General features: G+C 41.1%; 1 pseudogene; it reads left to right on the forward strand.

Moving 5' to 3' along the window:
• The first annotated feature begins 2,347 nt into the window (after positions 1 to 2,347).
• On the forward strand, positions 2,348 to 2,668 carry LOC102875358 (annotated as a pseudogene).
• The last annotated feature ends 4,435 nt before the right edge of the window (positions 2,669 to 7,103 follow it).

Genomic DNA, 7,103 nt, shown 5'->3' on the forward strand with positions numbered 1-7,103 from the left:
ATCGGGATGGATGTATCGGAGACAGTGCAATTGGCACAGGACAGAGCAGGGTTTAGGGCTGTTGTACATAGGGTCGCTATGAGTTGCAAGTGACTCGACAACACATAACAACAACAACAACAACAATGTATGGTAAAATAAACAATAAAAGTTAACAATTTTCATCCCCCCCGCCCCCATCATACAAGACTGGCTCAGAAGATAAAGTAGGACTGTCTGTACTTTTAGATACCTGCAGGCTCAACTATGAAGAGCTAAGGAGGGACAACAAAATAAACAAGGCAAGAATTAAGAGTGGCAAGAAGCTGTGCTGAAATTCCAAAGGCACACAGTTCAAGGCCACCAGCTGTTCTGTGGAAGAAAGATGGGCAAGCTCCCTGCGTGTGATTAACTGCATCTGAAAACCCACTGGAGGATCACCTATGGGTCCATTTCGACTCGATGTCACACAACAACTACAACAACAACAACAACAATAACTTACTGAGGTGGTCCTATTGGAGAAAATATTTTCATTTTAATAGGAGCCCAAGGTATTTTTTTCTGTATCAGAATGGAATGACACAGTGACTATTAACAGTGGGCTCAAGCATCACGGAGATCATGAGAATATTGCAGGATAAGGCAAGATTCAGATCTGTTGTTCACAAAATTGCTGTAAGTTGCAGTCAACTTGACAGCACATAACAAGATGGTCATTTTTCAGAAGCAATGATTTAAATGAAAGCTTCAAATACCTGTGCATGCAAGGAGGAAAGTTGATAGTAACCATTTACTTTTTGTTTGTTTACTTTTAACACATCTCCTTTCACAATATGTAGTGCTGCTTACTCCACATAGACCTGGTACCAGATAGTTGTTTTAGTCCAAAGTCCAATGAAAAGTCAGATCACAAAAGCTCCTCATGGATTTCACTCATTTAAAAAAAAATATTCCAAGTATGTTTCTTTAAAAAACCAAAACCCAAAACACAAACAAAACCCTAAGTTCTCATTGGCATCAAGTTGGAGCAAAATCAAAAACAAAGCCCCACTGGGTATCCAAGGGTGTAAATCAAATCGGAGGACAATGTCCAATTGTTTTCCCAAGGAGCCTCTGTTGGATTTGAACTGTCAATAGAGGCAGGGCCTTGGGGTTAGCAGTGTAACTCTCTAAACACTACGTCACCAGAACTCTTTCACACTGGCTTAATTCAGAAAAATAATATGCCCTCCCCCCATCTAGTCTAGCAATTTTTCTCATGTGCTTTATTCAAGGAGCCCTGGTGTCACAGTGATCAGACATTTGTCAGCTAATTTAAAGGTGGTTGTGATTGTGTACCAAGGAGTCAGAATCGACCCATAGCTGGACCCTCCAGTGGGTTTTCAGAGGTAGTTAATCGCAGGGGAGGAGATTGCCCATCCTTCTCCCGTGGAGCAGCTTGTACCTTCAGGATTGCAGTTCCGTTTCCTGCCAAGAGGCCACCAAAGCTCCCTAATTTAAAGGTTAGTGGATTGAATTTACCAGTTGCTCCACAGGAGAAATATGTGACAATCTGCTTCTACCAAGATTACAGCCTTGGAAACCCCATGGAGGAGTTCTATTTTGTCTTATGGGAAGGGAGTCACTTTGACTCAGAATCAACTACATGGCAGTGAGTTGGGTCAGAGTATGTTATTCAAATCCAAACCTAAGTAAAATGGCAATTACCTTCTGCTTAATGAAAAGGAAACTAATGAGTATAACTAAGGTGATTAGCCAAAATGAATCACCAATTTAGGGAGGAGTGCTGGCTCAGCAGGGGCACTGTTCACTTCCAGGTGCGGGCTCCAAATTACAGCTTCCAGCATCATGAAAAAGAGCTTGTGAGAGAGAAGAAATCACCCCAACAGAGAAGCATCCAGACCTTCTGTTACTGTGAAAGTACCTTTCCTCTTTGCCATTTCAAGCCCTGTCCATTTCCCTCTCAGAGATGACCTCAAGGAAGGGTTTCATACCTTGGATATATTACAGGTTTGGTTCCAGACTACAAATAAGCAAATGTTGAAATAATGCAAGTCACATTTTTGTTTTATTTACCAGAATATACAATAGTAATGCTTGCAGCAAATACCCTTAGGGTCCTAGAGTCTCAAGACAATAGTTGTGGGGACATCAAGGTCAACTGTGACAAGAAACTCCACAACGACAGTGTTCTGTATTTCACTTTGGGTGAGTAGCAACTAGAGTCTTACAAGTTAATGAACAGTGGTCTGGAAGTAGGCTTCTGTTGTTGGGCTTCTTCTGTCAGCTCTAAGGTGGAAAGTGTCATCCCCACAGGAAATCAATGCAAGCCTGAATAAGAAAAACCATTCCTTCCACCTAAGCCATGGCTTATCTGTTATAAAGTAATACTGCCTTGGGAAATAGTCTTCAAGAGAACCTAGATAAGCTCATACAGTCTCACCCCCAACTTGCTCTTCAAGGTCTCCTTCAGTTTGATAAGGCTATAAATTCAGCATGGGCTACGAAAGCCAAAAACAGAGTCAATTTCAGGGGCTCTTTAAATATGTACAGAGTCTGCCGTAATGTGTGGACTTTTGTTTTGAATTATGTCAACTTCAGAGAGGCGACAGAGCTTATAAAAGTGGATAAAGTAAAAATTGTTGCTTGTGATGGTAAAAATACTGGCTCCAATACTACTAAATGAACAGGGGGGAAATGGCTTTTGTATGCCGTCCTTTGTTAGTACTCGTGGCTTTTTGAAGAGAAACAGAGGTTTTAAAATTTTTTTTCTAGCAATGCAGATGCTGCCAGAGAATTCCAGTAGAAAGAAACTTGTAGCACCACAGCCACTTCCATTCACTTCATGAGGGCTAGTGTGTTATGAGTCGATTTTATGCTGGAAGTTACGATGGCCTCTCACATCTTAAGGAGGGACATGTATGGAAAGCTTGGGGCTCTTATGCCTTTCTTTTCATCCCAAGTGGGTGTCAGCAGATGGGACTTGCTAGATTAACTGGGGGTCTCTGGCTAGCAGTCTATCAGCATGTGGGCACGTTGAAATTTTTAAATGCTGTAGGACATGAGGGCCACAGACCTGGGCCTGCTTTTAATTGTTTTTGGTCAAACATTCTTCTAGATGATATAGCACTGGTCTGTCAATTTGCTGTACAGAGGTAACTTGTGGTTGCTGTGATGCTGAACACTGTGACCCTGATTTGCCAAATGTGATATTGGTCATCCATGGTGGACAGTGTTTGGTGTAGCTCTCCGATTAAACAAGATTGGAAGTAGGAGTGGCATCCACTTCCAAAATAGTTTGCCTCCGGAAACCCTATGAACTTGGAGAAACAAAGAAAAGTATCCAAGCATTCAGGTCTTTTGTTCATAGGGTCATTATGAGTTGCCTACGACTCAACGGCACTTCACAACAAACAAAAGTTTCACTTAGCAGTAGTTAAGTGCCATCATGTCAAATCTGACTTATAGAGACCCTATGAACAAAAGACCTGAACCTGTTCTATAATTAACATCATTTGTCTATATTATCACAACTATGGCACTGTCTTCAGCATCACTGAAATGGAAGATGGTAGGTAAGATGAAAAATGGTGGGAGAAGAAATTAGAAAATCTGAAAGTGGCCAGGTTAAGGGCCTTTTAGAGTATATTAAAGGCTACATATTTTATAAGGAATGCAATGAGAAAATACTGAGAACTTCTGGGATATATAACATGCCCACCTTATGTTTTCAAAGGACTTCCTTTTCCAGTATTTCACAATGAAAATTTTTAAGTATAAAGAAGGTTTGGAAGATCTTTAGAGTGGACACTTGAATGTCCACTAAGGAGTCTATAATTTCTCGCTATTGTACTTGCTTTATCAAAGATGTACCCATATATCTACCAAATCCTTTTTTGTTGTTAGGTGTCATCGAGTGGGGTATGACCTAAGGGAACCCTATGAAAAACCAATCTGATTTCTGTCTACCCTGTGCCATCCTCATACTTCCTGACAAACTAGAGCCTATTATGGCAGTCACCATGTCAATCCATTTGGCTGAGAGTCTTCCACTCTTTCGCAGATCCTCTACCATGCCAAGGATGATGCCCCTCTCCAAGGCATAGCATTTCTAGTCTTATGCCCTTGGAAGCAGGAGTGGCATCCACTTACTAAACAATATGCCTCCAGAAACTCTATAAACTTTGATAAATGTCGATAGTTGTAGAGGGGCTTCAGGCATTTTGTTCATAGGGTCTCTATGAGTCATGCTTAACTCAAATGCAATCAGCAACAACAACAAGCCACATACCCAGAGTATGTGAGACAAAGCTTTATCAACTTTATATTTAGTATTATCAAGTCCTTTAGCTATACGTGTTTCAAAGTAAGTTGCAAAGTAAGACAAGAGTGTACCAGGGATTTGTACTCTAGTAAAGACTCCATTGATTTCACCCTAAATAAATCATTATGCATATTATTACCTAGAGTTGAATATTTGCTCATTAGTGTTTTGCCCTTACTTCAATGGATCACTTTAAAAAATCTTACTGCAGAATAGCAGTTAGTTTTGGGAGAGATCTCAAACTGATTTTGAACTGGGTATATGTACAGAAAAATACATCCAGAAATACATGTTATACTGTTGTTGTTATGTGTCATCTAGTCACCTGTGACTCATAGTGACCCTATGGACAACAGTCCTAAACTCTGCCCTATCTGGTGCCAATCTCACCATCTCTGACACCATTAGCAATTACCCCAGTCACTGAATCAATCGTGGGTCTTCCTCTCCTGTGTTGTCCCTCCATCCTCAAAAGCATGATGTCCCTCTCCAAGGACTGGTCCCTCATTGCAACATGTCCAAAGTATGTCAGATGAAGCTTCAGAATCCTTGCCTCCAAGGAGCAGCCCAGCTTCACCCTCTCCAAGACAAACCTGTTTGTTTTCTTAGCAGTCCATGATATATTCAATACCCTTCTCCAACACCACAGCTCAAAGGCATCAATTCTCCTTTTATCATCCCTAGTCATTGTCCAGCTCTCTGATGCAAAGGAAGTGATTGCAAAGACCATGGAGTACATCAGGCACACCTTAGTCTCCAGACTGACATCTTTGCACTTCAGCACTTTAGAGGTCTCTAACCACAGACTTTCCCATCGCAATATGTCTTTTAATTTCCTGACTACTGGTGCCAAGAGTATTGACTGTGGAGCCAAGCAAACCAAAACTGTGAGCAATCTTAATCACTTCACCATCCACTAAGATGCTGCCAATTGGCCCAGTGGTGAAAATCTTTGTTTTCTTGATGTTGAGTCTCAATCCATACTGAAGGCTGTGGTCCCTGACCTTCCACAGCAAGTGCTTCAGGTCCTCCTCAGTTTCAGCAAGCAGGGTTGTATCATCTGCATAATGTAGATTGTTAATGATTCTTCCTCCAATCCTGATGCCACATTGTTCTTCATAGAGCCTAGCCTCTTGGATAACCTGCTCTGCATAAAGATTGAAAAGGTATGGAGACAGGGTACAGCCCTGGCATACACCCTTCCCAATTTTGAACTATGAAGTGTTTCCTTGCTCTGTTCTGACCACTGCCTCTTGGTCCAAGTATAGGTTTCGCATTAGCACGATCAACTGTCCTGAGATCCTCATTCTTCTCAGAGGTAACCACAGTTTGTTATGATCCACACAGTCAAATGCCTTTGCATAATCAATGAAACAAAGATAGGCATTCTTCTGGTACTCCTTGCTTTCAGCCAAGATCCATCTAACATTAGCTACCCCAGTACCACGGCCCAGTCTAAACCCAGCCTGGACTTCTGGTAGCCCTCTGTTGATGTGCTGTTCCAATCATTTTCTATAATCTTCAGCAAAATCTTGCTTGCATGTGATATTAATGATATTGTTCAATAGATCTCTTTCAGTCAGTTGGCCAAGTGGTTGTTCTCCAGATTTCTTGGCACAACTTGGTGAGCACTTCCAGGGCAGCATCTGTTATTTGAAATATGTCAATTGGTATACCATCATTTCCTGGGGCCTTATTCTTAACCAATTCTAGTACGTATTATTATATGTTATACCACCTGCTTGGTTCCACAGTCAATACTCTTGGCACCAGCAGTCAGGAAATCAAAAGACAAATTGCATTAGGGAAATCTGCTGTCAGAGACTTCTCCAGACTTCTGAAGAGCAAGGATGTCAGTCTAGAGACTAAGGTGTCCCTGATCGAGGCCATGGTATTCACAATTACTTGCGATGCATCAAAGAACTGGACAATGACCAAGGATGGCAGGAGAATTGATGTCTTTGAACTGTGGTGCTGGAGAAGAGATATTTTAACATACTATGGACTGACAAGAGAACTAACAGGTCTGTCCTGGAGAGGGTAAAACCAACTGCTCCTTGGAGGCAAGGATTTTGAGACTCCATCTCTCATAATTTGGGCATGCAGCCAGAAGGAACCAGTCTTTTGAAAAGGATATCATGCTTGGAAGGGTGGAGGGATATCTCAGGAGAATAAGACTCCAGATGAGCTGGATTGAGACAATAAATGGGGTAATGAAGGTGGTTGTGTCAAAGATAGTGAGATTGGCTTAAGATAGAGCAGGATTCAGAGCTCTTGTGTATAGGTTCACTATGAGTCAACTTGACAGTACATAACAATAACAACATATTTCAACTGCAAAAGAAAAAAATATGCCTACTTTATAAAGAATGTACTGGAAAGAGGCAAGTATGGAAGAGGAGAGATAAGTTAGCAAGTTGTTATAAAGCCAAGCAAAATAATGGTAATGTTGACTATGGATTATTGAAGATAGGAAATAAATATAAATAATACATGTTTTAGAAGAATGACAATAACTTGCCAAAATTCTGACTGTGAGGAATAACTAAATAAGTTGATGGTGATGTGCACTGCCATGCCATAAACACACAGAAGCAGCAGTTAGCAGAACTGGGATTGGGATAAATGTAGGAGAAAGTTTAGTTCTGAAAGCATTCAGTTTTAGTTACCTTTGGCATATCCAAATACAAATGTAAGTTTGCTATTAGCTATGTGGGTCTAGAGCTCATAAAAAGTCTTGGCTGAGGATAAGAATGTGGGAGTCCCACTGACAAAGGAGATTAATCAGAACTGGCTT

Source organism: Elephantulus edwardii, unplaced genomic scaffold (assembly GCF_000299155.1).
Source record: "Elephantulus edwardii isolate Elephantulus edwardi_28Jun2011 unplaced genomic scaffold, EleEdw1.0 scaffold00040, whole genome shotgun sequence".
Taxonomy (NCBI): Eukaryota; Metazoa; Chordata; class Mammalia; order Macroscelidea; family Macroscelididae; genus Elephantulus; species Elephantulus edwardii.